This window comes from Varanus komodoensis, unplaced genomic scaffold, assembly GCF_004798865.1.
Source record: "Varanus komodoensis strain SLA01 unplaced genomic scaffold, ASM479886v1 scaffold15, whole genome shotgun sequence".
NCBI classification, from domain to species: Eukaryota; Metazoa; Chordata; class Lepidosauria; order Squamata; family Varanidae; genus Varanus; species Varanus komodoensis.
In genome coordinates, this window is record NW_025335440.1 from 15,160,916 (window position 1) to 15,178,544 (window position 17,629).

The 17,629-nt window shown below is 42.8% G+C and overlaps 1 protein-coding gene across 3 annotated transcripts in view; it reads right to left on the reverse strand.

The window, feature by feature from the left end:
- LARP4B (La ribonucleoprotein 4B) overlaps positions 1-6,700 on the reverse strand; it is a 64,391-nt gene extending 57,691 nt beyond the window's left edge. For 2 of the 3 annotated variants that reach the window (XM_044424785.1, XM_044424786.1), the window contains exon 1: positions 6,279-6,699. The gene's annotated coding sequence lies outside the window, so the exon portion shown is untranslated. Of the gene's footprint in view, positions 1-6,278 lie in introns of all 3 variants that reach the window. The other variant, XM_044424784.1, reaches the window with a different exon arrangement.
- Between the last annotated feature and the right edge of the window lie 10,929 nt (positions 6,701-17,629).

The window sequence follows — 17,629 nt, forward strand, 5'->3', positions numbered from 1 at the left end:
ACCATTGGCCATGCTGGCAGCAACTGATGGAAGTTACTACCCAAAATACCTGGAGAGCAACATGCAGCCTCCACCTGCTACAGTCAGACTACACAAATACCAATTTTGAAAAGATGCATTACTAAAATTCGCAAGGATGTCCTGCTGATTGAACATGGAAATGAACTGGAGCATCACTTTAAGGAGGTTGTGGGAATGCCCTAAGATTCATCTAAAATGTACAATAAATAATTTTAATTCATTCAATTTGAAATAGCCAAGACAGTATCTAACATTTTAAAAATAAGTTATACCTATTAAAGCCAGATAATAGGTAAATTCATAAACTTTCAATAAGTCTATTTTCACCTACTTTAATTAGGTTGTTTTTAAGATAGTAAAATAAGAATCTTACTGTAAAGCAATTATTTCTTGGAACATTGCCAAAATGCTCCCCTTTTCTAATAGACTTCTCATATGTTCATGCATAACACTGTTTTTATTCGACCAGTTCAAATCTCAATGTTCAGTTCACCTTTTTGCTCATATGAAGAAAACAAAACTGCTAGCTTGTGTCAACTTCCCTAGACTATTCTGAAGAGCAGCCAGCAAAACAGACAGACATTTATAATTTAACATACAAGTTATTGCTATTAGATCTTTTGCAGAAAGACTTCCTCCAGAAGTACTTTAAGTTTGGAAAACAATATTCCACGTATTATGCACTCAACTAACTTAAAGTTAGAAGCTAAACTAAGTTTTAGATGGGGCAACACCTAGGTACTCTCAATTACACATTCCTTGGAAGCTTGATGTCTAAAGTCAGCTTCCTCTATCAGGTATTTCTGGCTCTTAGCTTACTACTCTTAATAATTGTTTGTGTGACATATACCTTTATGCTATTTGCTTCAGTGTCACACATAACAAAGCAGAATGTCAGCATTTTTTCTGAAACGTGATGGCTTGCCTGCCATTTTAGGTCAACCTAACTCATATATACTTAGCCATTCTGTGCAAGCACGTAATTACAAAAAGCAAATAAGAACAAAAGATCCTCATGCTATTTTTCTGCCCTATACTTCCTACCTTGTGACTTTGGATTTCATCTTGGAGTGCAAGGAATGCTTCTGGAATCAATTGATTTAAACGTTATGACCCAATGCTTTTATTTACACAGAAAGGCTAACAAAGGGTGAAACTGCAGCAATCTAATTGACAAAGGTTCCATTTTTAAACTACAAGCTAAAACACCAAGGTTTCAAAGACTAATTAGAGTACTTACATGAACCCCAAAGTGCTATGGATTTTTTCTACAATTATCACAAAGCATACACAAAATGCTACATGGAAGCTTGAAAACACATTTTTAATATGGGATGTGAATCAAAATTCCACTGTATTAGTAGAACAGAGAATTGAGTGAGCTCCAGAAGCACCTTGGAGTCTAGACGATATTTGATAACAGTACTGCTTATTTATGTTTAGTTTGCGATTTCACAATGCTTATTTTTTTGAGACCTAGAAAAAGATTTTCTTATTTACCAGGTTTTGCTAGAAACCAGGGGTTTCCAAATTTTCCGGATCCACAGAAACATTTGGACATAGCTCACATGGAAAATGTGGCTAGTGAAGGCCTGGCTAGGCGAAAGAACTGCTGGGACAGAAATGCTAAGGCTAGAGGCTGGGAGGGAGAGTGAAACAGTGAGGCAAACAGTTGTGTGGGAAAGAAAGAGGAGAGTTACATGCTAGGGTAGCTAAAGTTGCAGAAGGGAAAGAAATAAGGAAGAAAGGGGCTGGGGGAGAGAAACAGCGATGATAGAGACTGAGGACAGAGAGAACAGAGAACAAAGGGGAAAATCTGTGTGGGTGGAAGAAGACTGTCTAGAGGCAGGATGCACCTCCTTTCTTCTCTTGCTGCCTGGAGAACATCTGATCAATGCTCTGGTGTTCTAATTGGTCTCAAGTTTTTGAAATTAAGAAATTTTTGAGGAATTGTGAGTTTTATATGCACTGTTGCAAGTCTCCATAGGTGCCAAGACGCCACATGCGCTAAGCTAGGGACCCCTGTAGAATTTTCTCCCTAAAATGCTAATAGAATCCTTTTATTTCCTTGCCATTTTTAATACAGCCTGAAGCAAACATACTATTACTGCCTTAAAAAGGATGGCTTCTGTTAGAACTACTATTGCCCAGTTTAGGCAAACTACAGAGAAAGGGGATGTAGTTGATCTCATCCACTTAAATAGGAAGTAACCCACAGTGCTTCTGATTCAGCTACACAAAATCAGACTTCCAGGAAAAGTATAGAAATAAGAATACAATCTCAGTTGTTTAGACTTCACTGAATGCAATTAATGGTTCAGCAGCATCAAAGCAGGAATTATTCATTAGTTTATCTTCTGCCATACATCCCAAATAATCTGTATCCCAGCTGTAATTTGGCATCAAGGTCTAAGAAGCTATTTACAATCATATGATCTGTAATAACTTTGAGTCAGCACCATAAAATATTATTGCTTTTTAACAGTATTATTAACCAAAAGTTTAATTGCAGAAACACTAGCAAAAGCAGCAATTATTCTAAAATAAATATTAGGCTACATCCCTTAGTTTAGTGCCACCCACCAAGAACTGACTTAATGTTTTGCACCTCAAGACATACCTCTCTGGTAGCTCAGAATTAATGATTCCGGGTGCAGGGGGACTAATTCACACGACAGTAACTAATAGTATCCCTCAACCGGAGAAAAAGACTATAGGGATTTTTACATATAGCAGTGTTGCAAGTGCAGTTTTCAGTCTCTAGGCAGCACTGCAAGTATAAAATACTTCTAGTCTCTGAATATTTCTATTAAAAATGAATATGCTTAGTCTCTTGATCATATAAAAACTGATATTCTGTTCAGCATGGCCATTTGCACCTGGACATATAGGCTATAGACATATAGCCTTTTTAATGCTTCAAGGCTACAGTTCCGTATTGTCAGTTCAGAGAGAATCTTAAATCTCCTTCTTAGCAACTATCTTGAGAAATAAAAATGAGAAAAGGGGAATTTTAATATATAACTCCATACAAATGGTAAGCATAGAAGGTAATATATAAATGCTGTATGTTTTCAATGATTTGATATGTCTCTTAAGCGTTGTTGTGAGAGCAAGCATGTTTTTGGTTTCCTACTCTACAAATAGGAAACAGGATGTTGAAGTGACCTCTGGCAAAAGATGCTATAGTAGAGGCAGGTCTTGAATTAAGGATTCTGAAATCCAGGCCCAAGCCACTGCTGTTGTACAATACTAAATAAGCATTAACTATGTATTTCTCCACTTTCTACCCTATATAAACATGGATATAACCAAGACACCTTACTAATCTTTGATTAGACAGGTGCAATAACTCTGTCTAACCTAGAGCTACTTAGATTATTTGGCTAAAAGTTTGTAAAATCATGCCAATTCAATCCTTTGACATGTGCAGTGACTGAACTACAAGCAGACACACAGTGGCAGACAAACTAACAGACTATACATTGTGTTTATAGATGCACCAAACAAAAAGCACTACTGAAACCAATAGCGATGATTAATTTTCATGAACATACACCATTTCATATTGACAGAATTCAAATTTAGTCAGATAGTGACAGTAGAAGACAAAGCAAACAGGAAATCACTATATAGAATGTGACCAACTATAACCACTCCCAGCAGCCAAATCAATGAAGTATATCTTGGGGCACCCTGAAGATAAATAGAATCATTCAATGCAACAGTAGGCAACCTGGTTCCCTCCAGATACAAGTCCCTTAATCCCTTACCACTGACCATGCTAACTGCATCACCACCATCTCTTTGTATAACCCTTTCCCCTCCAAAAGGAAGACCAAAGCGGCTATCACCCAGAACAAATACAACTGTATCAAATAAAACAAACAGTATGAAGAACTAACTATGATTATATATAGAAGACATATAATAAAGGGGATCCAACTCCTTAGTTTAATCTTTTTATATATGAGGTTGTATATATAACACAAAAAATGGTTAGGTGTTCACTGCTGAGAAATATAAGTCAGTGCCCAATGTCCAATATCAAGTCCCACATGACTTTAAAGAGGTTTTAAGAAAAATTACCCGATTTTCTGCTACCTAAAATTCTATGTATTTTCTTGGCAAAGATACTCAGAAAGTCAATAAATTCAATGGAGAAGTTTGGAGAAAATATCAAATATGAGCCAAGAGTGAAAGAAGTGAGCTATTAGCATGGTGTGGTTGTTGTGAATGTTGGACTGGGTACCACTCTAGATTCCCACAAGAAGAAAAAAGGGGGATATAAATGTAATATAATAGAAGGACGTGACATGAATTTCTATTAACACACTTAAGACAAAATGTGAACCAAAGGCCTTTTCATGAAGGTGAGCAAAAGCAGTCCAAGACACATACATATCCTATATAGACTTCAGTCTTCATCTCCATCTTTTCCACAGAGAACTTATACACTAGCAGCTTTACTGGAAAAAGAAGGCTGATGGAGCTTTTTACTGGTGAAAGCTGAACCAGAGGACCTTTACCTAAAAGTAAACCATCTAGCTTGCTCTCTATGGGCCTCATCCAGCATACTGATACTCTCATACCCATGGCTCATATATTGAGCTTCCAAAAAATAAGAATTTTAACAAATTAATCTATTAGTAAATCCATAAACACAGCCAGACTCCCAACTTGGTGGAAAAAATAATCTGTTGGTTAGATATCTGTATATTGATTCAGTGATTCTGCTATTGCCAACAGAAGGCCACTGGCATACTACCTTAAATCCAGAGTTTGGTTTTAAAAATTAAGATGGTGTAGTGGTTAAGAGCATGGGGCTGGGACTCAGAGGATCTGGGTTCTAGTCCCCGCTCGGCCATGGAGCCAACTGGGTGACTTTGGGCCAGTCACAGACTCTCAGCCCAACCTACCTCACAGGGTTGTTGTTGTGGGGGTAAGATGGAGGAGGAGAATGATGTAAGCTGCCTTGTGTCCTTTGTAGGAAAAAGGCAGGATATAAATCACAATATAAATAAATATAAATAAACTGATAAAATCAACTGGCTAACTCAGGAAGCCTGAACAAGAAATGAAACTGGGGAAACTAATAGGAAACCTATTTAGAGTGGTTATCAAAAAGCTGCATTATTATAGAAATTGTATGTACGAATGGTAGCTTCAGCTGCATAAATGTGAACAGGTTGCACATACAGTGATAAAAGTTAACAGGAACAGACAAGTATGGAGTATCATCAAATGTGGTGTTACAAAACATGTTTTATTCAAGTCTGGATGACAACCCTGGAATACATGTAGACAAAAAACATCACCCACTTCATTACACAGAGGGCCCACAAGTATCCTTTCCTGGTAAATCACTATGGCACAGATATTCTACCTCCTTTATGAAGTTGTTCTTAGTTTTTGGAGTTCAGAAGCAAACACTCTAAGCTGGTGTTTGTATGAGCCAATGGACAAAGCACAAAGATCTGTCACATCAAGTTTTCAAATACACTGAAGGCAAGGGAAAGCTAAACAATGAAGTTCATATACATACATTAAAGCAATCTGCTATAACAACTACACACTTCCAGCTAATAGATACTGTCAGATTAAAGTCCCCATCAGCTTTAAGTTTGCTTAAAAACGATTAAGAAAGTGAGGCAAGTCTTTCCTCTTTAACAAATCTTTAGACCGAGTGCGACTGTAGGAGGCATGAATGCGAACAACTTATCTGAGCAATTTCTGCTTTAGAGCTTAACTTTATTTAAGGATGCGCATCAAGAAGCCGGGTGGCGGTGAGAAAAAGAAAGAGAAAGAAGTGCGAACGAGCCTCGGCTGTTTTTGGGCGAGGGGGCGGGGAGGGGCGCGAGGCCGACAGCAAGGGCACCGCGACGGGGGTCTACCTCCTTCATCCCTTTCGCTTAGCCTCGGAGCTGCTAAACGACTTCCCCCCGCCCGCCCCTTTACCGAGAGTGACAGTGGTGATGGGGAAGGAAAGAGGAGACGACGGAACACGTGAAACTCAGGCTCGGCAGTCCCCACGCTTCCCTCCCCGACAGGGCCACCGGGGAGACGCAGTGCGGAGCTCCCGGCAGAAGGAGGCCAAACCAGGGACCAGCTCGCTACAGCTGCCAGCCCCGCCCCGGCCGACCGGGCGCCCCCCATGAGCGGCCTCGGGTGAGAAAATGGCGGCGACTCGGGGCGGGGACGGCGGCGAGAAAGCAGGAGGAAGCGGCGGCGGCGAAACTGAACCGGGCCTCACTCACCTGTCAACCAACAGCCAGCAAGGCCCCGGCGGGCCGGGAGGAATCTCGCTCGAGAGCCGAAGGGATCCTCCGCGCCTGCTGCTCCACCTCTTGGTCGCCGCCGCCTTCCTTCTGCTCTGCCGCCGCCGCCGCCGCCGCCGAATCCCAGGAAGGGGGTGAGAGAGCAAAAGCGGAGCGGGGCGGGGGGAGGAAGAGGCGGCAGCGGGGCCCAGGCGAGGGAGGAGTGGCGGTGGCGGCGGCGGGGAGAAGGAAGAAACGGCAAGCGGGAAAGGAGGGGAAGGGCGCGGAGAGCCGGGAGGCGGCGGCGGCGGCGGCGGCGGTGAGTCCGGGCCCCGGAACGTCTCGACGCCAAGAAGCAGCAGGAACAATTCGCTCGCATATGAGGGAGAGAGCGCCAGGGAGACCCACGAGCCCCGCTTCCGGCTCAGGGCGGAAGTCCCGCCTCTGGCGGCGGAAGATATTGGCCCGCGCCTGAAGGTTCGTCTTCAATTCCCCATCAGCATCTTCACACTTTGCCGCCGCCTCCTTTTCATTAGGCGAAAGCAAGAGGCTACTGAGGATAGGCCGACAAGCTTCTACGCCGATGCGTGATTGGCCGGCGGTGGGGCTGGCGCGTGGGGCGCGGCGTGACGTATAGCGCGGCACGTGACCGGGAGGCAGCGACGTCACTCCCCTTTCTTGAGGGAGCGCGAGAAAGAGGGGAAAAGGAGGGAGGGCGAAGTCGCAAACATTTCTAGGAGCGGGTGGTCGAGTCCTTCCCCTCCCATCTTTGGAGGTCTCGTTCCAATTGCGGACGCCGCTACGGGAAGATTGGCCTCCTCTCGTGTTCCGTAGGAAGGACGACTTCGAAGAGCCCTATTTGGGGCCCGCTCAAGAAAAAAATGCTGTTAATCTACCCCCACCCCCTAATGGAGAATAGTCGCTCCACGGGCGCTGCAGTAGGCCTCGTCGGAGCTGGCTTTCCTTGTGTTGGGAAGCAACCCAAACTTGCCAAAATTAAGGGAACTGGTTAAGCAAAAGCTGAGGAGGGGAAGATCAACTTGCCTCACAGTGCTTAGCGATTACTCGGAAACACTAAAATAGATGCAGAGATAACATGCATACTACAAATGAGGAAAGGAAGTACAAAGTCCAGGAAATCACCAGCTTGGTTAACCTTGGTTAAGAAGCTGTTAGGGAGAAGAAAAGCTTCCTTCAAGAAATGGAAGTTTTGCCCAAATGAAAAAAATAGAAAGTACCACAAGGGGGATGCAAGCAGAGAGAAGCAAGGAAACAGTTTGAGGAGCATCTTGCTAATAAGAACATTGAAGTTCTCTATATCAAAAGTAGGAAAGCAGCTGAAGAAGCAGTTCGACCATTGGACAGTAATGGAATTAAAGGTAAACTAAGGAGGGATGAGGAGACTGCAGAGAAGCTGAATGTATTCACAGTGGAGGATGTGCAGCATATCAGTCCCTGAGTTTATGTAGTCTGGAAGTGACTCTGAGGAATTAAAGCAGATAGCAGTGACAAAGGAAGAAGTAAACCTTATTGAGAATCTGAAAGTCAGCAAGTTACCCAAGTTCAGACAGTATCCATCCTAGAGTCTTTAAATATCTAAAACATTAAATTGCTTATCTTACCAAAATATTTAGTGTCTCTTTAAACAGCCCTTGTACCATAGGATTGGAGAATGGCCAATGTAAAACCAATTTTTAGAGAGGGATCCAGAGAGAGTCTGGGAAATTACAGACCAGTTAGCTTCTGAGTAAACTGCATCATTGATTGAAAGCATCGAAGATAGACTCAGTATACACACAGAGGGACAAGCCATGGTGAGGAATAGTCAGCATGGTTTCTGCAGGGGAAAGTCTTGTCTCACTAGCCTATTGTAGTTCTTTGAAAGTGTTGATAAGCATGTAGATGGGGTGACCCAATAGACACTTTACTTGGACTTCCAAAAGGCTTTCAACAAAGTCCCTCACCAAAGGCTCCTGAAAAATCTAAATAGTCATGGAATAAAAGTGCATTTGTGTGTGTAGGGGGGAGTCCTCTTATGGATTGCTAATTAGTTAACAGGAGATGAAGAGTGGGAATAAAAGGCGACATCCCAATAGAGACACATGGCCGGTGGAGTCCCACAGGGTTCTGTATTAGGATCAATTCTTTTCAACCTATTCATAAATGATCTGGGATTAGGTATGAGTAGTGGAGTGGCCAAGTTTGCTGGTAACAGCTGATAACACAACTATTTAGAATGGTCAAAACCATACAAGATTCTGAAGAGCTGTAAAAGGCTCTCACCAGACAGGGAAAATAGATATCAAAATGGCAAATGCAGTTCAACATAAATAACAAGTTACGCATGCAGGACCAAGAAAGCTCAATTACACAAGTATACACTGATGGGATCTGAGCTAGCAGTGACTGAGCAAGAAAGGAATCTTGGGGTAGTTGTGTACAGCTTGATGAAAATGTTGGCCCAGTGCACAGGTGCTGTCAAAACGGCAAACTCCATGCTAGGCACAATTAGGAACAGAATACAAAATAGAACTGCCAAGATCGTACTCCCCTTGTACATACCCTTGCTGTGTCCACACTTACTGTATTGTATTATGTCCGGTTCTGATTGCCTTACCTGAAAAGGAACATTACTGAATTGGAAAAAATACAGAGAAGGACAACAAAAATGAACAGGGGGCTGGAGCAGCCTCTAACAGTAACTGGGACTGTTCAGGTTAGAAAAAACAAAGGGAGATGTGATAAAAGTGTTTGAAATTGTGTTTTGAGTGTAAAAAATGGAGAGGAAGACATTTTTCTCCCTCTCCTGTAACACTTGAACCAAGGGTCACCCCATGAAGCTGATTAAGGGAAGGTTTAGGACCGACAAGAGGAAGTTCTTCATGCTATGTATAGTTGAACTATGGAATTTGCTGCCATGAGAAGTTGTAATGGGCACCAATCTGGACGACATTAAAAGGGGATTGGACAGAATAGGGAAGAAGAGGCTATCAGTGTCTACTAGAATTACTGGCTGTATGTTACCTCCTTTACAAGGGGTGCCATGCCTGCATACACTAGTTGCTGAGGAGCTTGGGTAGGTGGAGGTCTTGCATCCATCCTGCGTGAGGAATCCTGAAGGCAGCTGGTTTGCCATGGTGTCTTCAGAAAGCTGGACTAGCTGGACCTTTGGTCTGATTCAGCTTGGCTTTTCTTATGTTCTTAATAGTGATCTGTCAGGTAGAACAAACCCAGACAAGGTCCCTTTGACCAAATCCTTAGAAAGCATGGTTCCCATTTGTGGGAAGGGTATGCTCTGCTGCTCTCAAATTTGCAGATATTAAGGGTATGCATATTTAGGCAAAATTCTGAAGTCCCAGTATTCCCCATCCAGCAATATTATGGGATTTTTTCTGCCTAATAGGATCATGCCTTAAGGTTTTAGTCCTATGTATACTGACTGCAGTCTAACTCCCACTGAAATCCTGAATTGGGCTGAATTGCTATGAATTTCTGAACAGAGAGATAAGGTAATCAGTGGCTACTAGCCCTGGTGGTTATGTGCTTCCTCTGTTATCGGAGGTGGTTTGCTGAGAAATTTTGGGCAGGGGAAACTTTTGTACCCACCCTGCTTGAGGCTTCATGTGGGCAGCTGGTTTGCAACCTTGGGAATGGAATGCTGGACTGGGTAGACCACTGTTCTGATCCAACATGGCTTTTCTTATGCTTTTACAGAATTGCAGTTAGAGGAAATGTTTTAATACAGGTTGAATATGTGGACTTTGTCAGACCTATCTCCTGACATTGTTATTGTAGATTTTCTTGGAAGAGGAGAAAGGAAGTGTAAGAAGGATCATAACAACTAGGTCATTCATTCATGCCCGTAAGGATTCGTGACTAAGTGTTGTAGCAGCTGTAATGCTTATTTTAGTGTCTGGATGCATGAGCAAAGGTGCATAATTTTTCATAGAGCGTTTCCACAACAGGTTTCAATTACCACTGGCTGTATTTAGTCTTGTAATTGAGTAGCAATTGTTAAATGTTTGTGCTAACTGACTATAACTATCCTATTGCTTACATGACAAGAAAAGCACTTTAAAGGTATTTTAAATGGGTTGCCATCCTGCAGGGATGCCTGAAGCACTTTGAACTTGGAGGAATATGGGCATCCTATGTAGGATAAAAAAAAGCATAGAGGCAAATGTTGCCTCTGTACTTCTGATGCTGCTGCTGATTCTGCTGTCTACCTGCAGTGCTTTGAAGGGGGAAGGAAGGAACTGAGGCACTGCCTGCTCTCCTCCTCTCCCTGCCCCCCCCCCCCCGCAGAATACCCACTAAACCTTTTCTCTGGCGTTTTGCAACCTCAGAAAAATAGCTGGTGTGATTCTTTTCAGATCCCTAGTTCTGGGCTCAGAATGATTTTCAATCCTCTGTTAATGGGAATCTGAACAATATTATGATTGTCTAGATGCTGTCTAGGGGTCACAGGATTTGGACTTTATTTCTGGACAACAAAGAATACCCTAAAATATACATAAACATCTGTCTCAGCAACTTCAGTGGAATTAAATTACTATACAAATGAGATGGCACTTACTACATGTCAACAGGTTACCTGCAGGATGAGCATTTAAATCAAGAGGCTACTTTTTAAATTGGAAATCTTCCTCTAAACAGCATCACTGTTTAAAAGCTGGACTTTTCCCTGAACACTCATCACATAGAGAGTAGGACAGATTCACATGACATGACAAGCCACAATGGTTTTTAAAATATTTTTGGTCTTCTGTCATGTCCAAACCCTGTCATGATATTTCATGGTACATTAAATCTTTAGAAACCATGAACAGAAATATGGATCCTCTCTGCCATTAGGACTTTTTGTGTCATCCAAACATGGGGGAAATAACCCATCATGTTATGAAGGCCAGAACATGATGGGGTGCTTGGCAGGAGCAGTTGACTAGCCCAAAAGAACCACTGACAGCTGCCATTTTGCAAGACTGTCACGTGGGGCGGAGAGGAAGCCTCCATGCACATTAGCAGGAGTTGCAAAAATCAGCCCCCTATTCTACTTCTCACTTGCAAGAGAGGGGAAGTGAGTGCCCCCCCCCCTTGCTACTGCGGTTAGCAAGAAAGGCTCTGGACTGGGTATGCCTGTCTTATAAGTGGAAGTGAGGAAGAAGGGTGGGTGGGGGATCATCTGAGCCATGCCACCCAGCTGATTCTTGCCCCTCCTGCTTGGGTGCAGAAGGGTCTTCTCTTGGGCATGCTTTCAGGGGACAGCGGGGGGGGGGGGATCAGGTGAGCAGCACTGCTCCTTTTCACAGCGCCACCCTGCTGATTTCCCCCACACTTTTGCCTGAGGTGGATCAGGCACCCACCTTCCTGCTCCAGTGGTCCCCTCTGGAGCAGGACTTGATGGTGTTTGAACGGCTCCCTCGTCTTCTCTGTTGTGTTGCAAGATATGCATTCTGTTTGTGACTGTTTAACATGCCTCCCCATGGTGTCACCTGAGGTACCACCTGGAGGACTGAGAGGGAAGGAGGTGTTGGGAAGAAGGAGAGTTACTTCCATAAAATGATTGTCTGTCAGGCACATTGAGGTAAAAACAAACAAAAAAAAAAGCCCCGTGAACCATGCTGCTTGTGATGTTTGAACCCAGCCAGTTGCTAATTCTTACCAGAAGAACAAGTTTCACACAAACATCTTAAGGATTAACTTAGTTCAGCCATGCAAAGAAGTGCAGGAAAATGTTTTTGGCTTACATTATATTTTATCACTTGTCACATAATGAGATCATTTTGTGACCTAAAAGAGAAAAGTCAAGTTTTATTTAAAGGTTTCTCTGAGCTTATCTGGAAGAAGTTGTTACTCACTGCAGAAGACTGACTGAGTTTGTTTACATGCCTGCCCTCATTACTTAGAATGCAAGAAGGAGGGACTGCTTTTTATTCCTCATCAGAAACAGAAAGGTCAAAACAGTGTTTACTGATGCTTTCTCCATAAGGAAAATCCTCACAACCTTATCTCTTTTTCTGTGCTGTTGTTGCATCAATCGTTACTGGAAGAAATAGAAAGTGGTCAGCCAGCGTTAAAATCTACACTGAGAGGAAAAAAGTGTTTTGACTGAGTTGCCATTCTTTAAAAAGAGAAAAGTCAAGCATTCTATTCAGAGTTTATTTTTAACTGAGTGTAACTGATTGCACAGTAACAGCGTGACCAAATGTTAAAACGAGTATAAACAATGTGTAATTTGTTACCATATTTTCTCTGAAGTGTTGCAAGCTCTTCACTTCAGCAGCCCTTAACAAGATTTACTAACTATTTGGAAACTTCTGCTGATCCAGAATGCTGTATTTACCACATGCTACATGTTGGAATACAGGACGCTTTCCTCACTATCAAGGATGGTGGGAAGGTCTGGAACTCATTCAATAATATTTCCAAGAGCAACATTTTACTTTATGAGTGACTGAGCAGCAAAAACCTAGTTACAAAGCTTGCATCTGAGTTCTCAGTGATGGTTCCACAATTTGTCTAGCAAATTCCCTCAGTTTTTAGGCTGGCCAGTGTAATAGAGCCCCAAGTACCTGAGTAAATTCAGATTTGTTTCTTGTTGGCATAGGTCATTGCTATCTTGTCCTGTAAACTTTCCTCATCATTAAATTTGTCCTTCCCTCTCTGCCTCCCTTTTCTGCACTGAAAATCATCACCCCTTGTGGCCCACAAGAATTTGTGCTGGATGCAAGGCAAATTGCAGTTCTCTCTCCCTATCCCCAATTTAATTGGGGAAATATATGGAGTCCTGTTTTAGCTTTGTATCAGATTCCTCAAAGGATCATGCAGAAGCGCTAATGTCAAGAGCAAGCAGTACAAAGAAAGGAGGCCCATTAAGTGTCAATCATTCAGGTTTGCTCCTTTCTTGCAGATTGGCTGCATTTGTATGATCATATCTTGGCTTAATAAGATGACCTACAAAGGAACCTTTTGCCTGTGCATATTTTCTTTTATGGTGTGAGCAAGCAGGAATCTATATGGTTAGAGGTTTCTTGGCCTATTTCATTCAGACCAGGAAACTACGAATACCAGCTTTGGAACAAGCCAAGATTTAGAACAAACTTCAAATCAGTGTATATATCTAGGCTTTTTTCCAATGGTGATACTAAGAGTTTTTTAGTTTGGACAAAATGGTTAATTAGAGGTTTATTTATTTGATTGTTTACAAAGGAAGGAGCAAAGGACTGAAGAACCTGGGACTGTAGCATAAGCTGATTGAATTAAATCTTTGTGCAAGATTCTGGCTGTTAGTTCTTGTTCTGCATTAAATATTGCAGTCTTTAAATAGCTACAAATGTTTATAATGTGCTGTCTTAACTGTCTGTTCTCTCTGATAAACATCCATTTCTCAGCTTACATCCCGATCATATTTTCTTACGCAGCTGGATATTTTTTTCATCTGTCCCCATTGATCTTAAACCGTAACACTGAAAATAGACAAATAATATAACTCTAACTTTTATTATTATGTGCCATTGTTATGCAAAAAACTGCAAAAATACTTCTCCTCAAGTTAAATAACCAAGACTACCATCAGAGTGAGGCAATTCCTTCGTTTATTGCAACAGATGGGGAGAGCCCGCTCTATCAGAATCTCTCCTAAGTACACACACACAAAACATCCCCTTTTAACCCTCAACCACAGTCCTCCCCCTTTCCCTCACTGGGTAAGGTACTAGGAGGTTACAGTCTTTCTGTCCGCCTACTTCGCATCTCCCATCTCATCCCGCTACATACATCTACATCCATCACATGTGCATTATAATTAGCCCATTGTCTATTCAAGGTGTGTTAGTTAATATTCATCAAACTATTACATCTGCATGCTTATAACTACAAGTTTACTAGTTTGCTCCTCTCTAACTTCACCTTGCCCTATGACTCCCTGTCTCATAAAACTACTTGGAAGATGAGATAGGAAGTAGCAAACTTTCTTTCAAATCAATTATCTTTTTCTCCCCTCCACATTCCTTCAGACAGGCTTCATGGCTTGTTGTTTCCCTCACTGTTTCTCAATCACTGAGTTACTTCCTTCACCATCAAGTCAATTCTCCAAAATGTCCTGCCCTCCATAGCCCTGCTCAACTCCTGTACACTCGGGACTGTGGCTTCCTTTAATGGAATCAATTCATCTCATAGTTTGTCTTCCCCATCTTCTTCTCCCTTTGACTTTCCCTGGCATTTATCTTCTCTAGTATGTATTTAGACCTGGGATATTCCCCAGTCACTTTTAAATCTGGGGTGGGGAAGTCTGATTTATAGAGCGAAGGGAGTGAAGTGTGCCTATTAAACCCTCCCCGGGTTTCCCTGCTCGCAGTCTGTCTCACAGGTCCCAGACAGGAGCTTGGGTGGGAGCAAACCACCTCTTCTTGGAGGAGGCTGTGTGGGCCAGGATATAAGCAGCAGGTAGGGAAAGGTTGGGATGGATCCTTCTGCTCCCAGGTTTCAATAGTTTAAGCCTTAGGGCAGGGAAGACACAGGAGTCTTATTGCTTCTTTGATCCTGTATATCGGGTCCTCAAACTTTTTCAACGGGGCCAGTTGACAGGTGCCAGCGGTGGGCGTGGGCTGCCAAAGCGGTGCCGGCGGGGGGTGGGTGCACATGAGGCAGGGATGGGGGGCACATGGGGCAAGGTGTCAGCTTGCTCGTGAGGAGATCGTTTTTGCTGATCGAGTCCAAAATGATCTCCCCGTGAGCAAGCTGCCGTTAGGCGTGCACATGGCAAGGCGGAGGCTTGCTCACAAGATCATTTCCCTGAGCGCGTCCAAAACGACCTCCTTGCGAGCAAGCCACGCACCCGCGCGCACGCCCAGCAAATGCAAAACCTGTGGGGCGGGCTGGTTAACTGGGCACGGTGTGCTGGATGTGGCCCGCGGGCCTTAGGTTGAGGACCCATGCTGTATATAGTGGCTTTACCAATGTATCCAGTGTGCTCGTGGGGCATTGTAACATGTTTTTTCAGCACAAGCCCATCACAGACTCCTGCCACTCCTTTGTGTGATCCTTTAAAGTTACATGATGCTGCCTAGAACAAGCTGGATGAGTTGCTATCCAGTTACACGGACACTGAAGGATCATAGTCAAACCAGTAAAGGGCCCATAAATGTAAGTACATGATTTTAATGCTTCATGTACAGCCTTTCACGGTTTAGCTGAAACCTGTTAACATTGTCAAGCATAATTGGATTATATAAATATATATGACTTGCTTGCTTTACAAAACCTACAGTGACTACATGGGATACGTAAGCTCTTGTGGGAGCCCTCCTTGCTCAGCTCGGGAGTCAGACTCCAGCTCCTAGCTACCTTCATCACCTGGATAGCTGCTCAGAGGTGGTGGGTGACTACAGAACTTCTTTCAGGAGACAGAATTCAATAGAGAGCTTTCCAGCTGGGGAGTCAGGTGATCAGGAAGAGCCACTTGTGGGGCCTGCTATTGCACTTCAACCAAAGCAACCAGTCTCATAGAGAAGAATATTTTTCAGTGCCTGCCAGCCCTCTGCTTTGATTTTCATCTCCATGTGCATGTTCTGCCTGGCTGTACCTTGCAAAGACCCCAGCATTTCATACCAAACACTGTCAGTTATCCTGATCGAACTTTAATTATTACTTGGTTAGTTCCATTTGTATCCTACCCCTAGGGAGTCCAAGGCCGAATTTGAGAATTTGATTTTATTCTATTTTTTTCTCACAACAACCCTGGGAGGTAGGTTAGGCTGAGTATCTATGACAGGCCCAAAATTAGGGTCAAACTGCAATTTTTGCTTCATATCAATTCAACACAGGTGCGCAAGTTTTGCAGCCTAGACTTTCTGCTGAACATGAACAACCAGATATCCAACCAACAGAGTCACCCAATTGCTGAGAGGAGAAAGCACCACTGGGTGTGAGTGTCCAATTGGCCTTGTTCTATTGTAATATTGTATTATCTATTGTATCTATTGGCCTCGTTCTTCCATGTAATACATTTCCTGAGATAATTTTTCTCTGCACCCTGCAGGTTGCCTAGACAAAAGATTACCATTCAGTAACTTTGTATTGGCTTGGATTATTATTATTTTTTTAGATCTGTGTCTCAACTAAAATCAGTAGATGAGGTATGTTCCATGTTGGGCTTGCCCATCATTATGTACATATTATTTATCAGAGATATTGCCTTGCTCATTAGCAAAGGCTGCAGGGCATTGAGGGTGGCTGTGCTTGGGTCCTTGCTCACCCCAGAAAAGCGCTGCTGAAAAAACCTGCCACTGTTCTTCACCAATGTAACCTGCTTGTTTATTTGCTTCTCACGCTGGTCCAGACAGTGCTGCTGGTGGTAATGATGGTGAGGGAGCAGCAACAGATGCTGTTGCCTGATTGTTTGGTGACTCGCTGCCTGTCAAGCAAGCAAGTGATGTGGACTAAAAACAGCTGGTGAAAAGGATAGTAATAGACTCACTGTGGGAGGAACCTGTTGAGGCTGCCCTGTCTAAGAGTCCTCCGACACTTGGTGCTGGCATTGAAAGACCGCCACAGGATAGAGCATGACTGATACTTTGCATGTGACCCAAACTGTTCAAGATACTGCCTTTAGGAAGAAACTCAACTTTCCTTTAAAAACAAAATGTTTCCGGCTTTCATGGGCCTAGAGCAAAGCTTGAAAAGTTCATCTGTTTCTGGTGCCTTGACAGCTTACTCTGCTACGAGACTCTGATGAATTCTGTAGGCAACTCATTCCATTTAATATTGGAATGAGCATTCTGCCCCCCTTCTATTAGTCCCAGCATGCTTGAAGTGAGCAGGAACTGCATTAATTGTGTTTTTATTGGAAAGCCTGTACCAGTATGTTTTTCTCTTTCTTTTTTCCACCTCCTATAAACAAAGAAAAAGAAGGGCTTGTTCTGCTTCATTGGAGCAAAAGCGCAGCACAATAGAGGACCATTCAGCAGCATAAATAGTGGCAGTCCTGTGACTTCTTTTTTCAAAAAAGAATATCTGTGGTGAGAGCCACATAGTTTTCATTATTGGGTTGCAGGATGGAGCCATGGAATGTGTATTGTAGTGCTTGACATGGATGAATGAAGGGAACATAATAGTTGGAAATAAGTAAAAATGTTGGTATTCTTACTGCAATCCCGTTCTTCAGTTTATTTAAGTTTGCGTGGCGCTTTAATACTGTGTAGGCTATCTTTCATCTGCCTTCACCATTCTATTCTAAATGCCCCTGCTTAAAGTTGTGTTTTTCTCCCCTTTGTAAGCTACTTTGGGAATTCCATTGAGACGAAGGGTGTGGTATACAGTCAAATAATTGATAAAAATCAATCAAAGCTCTC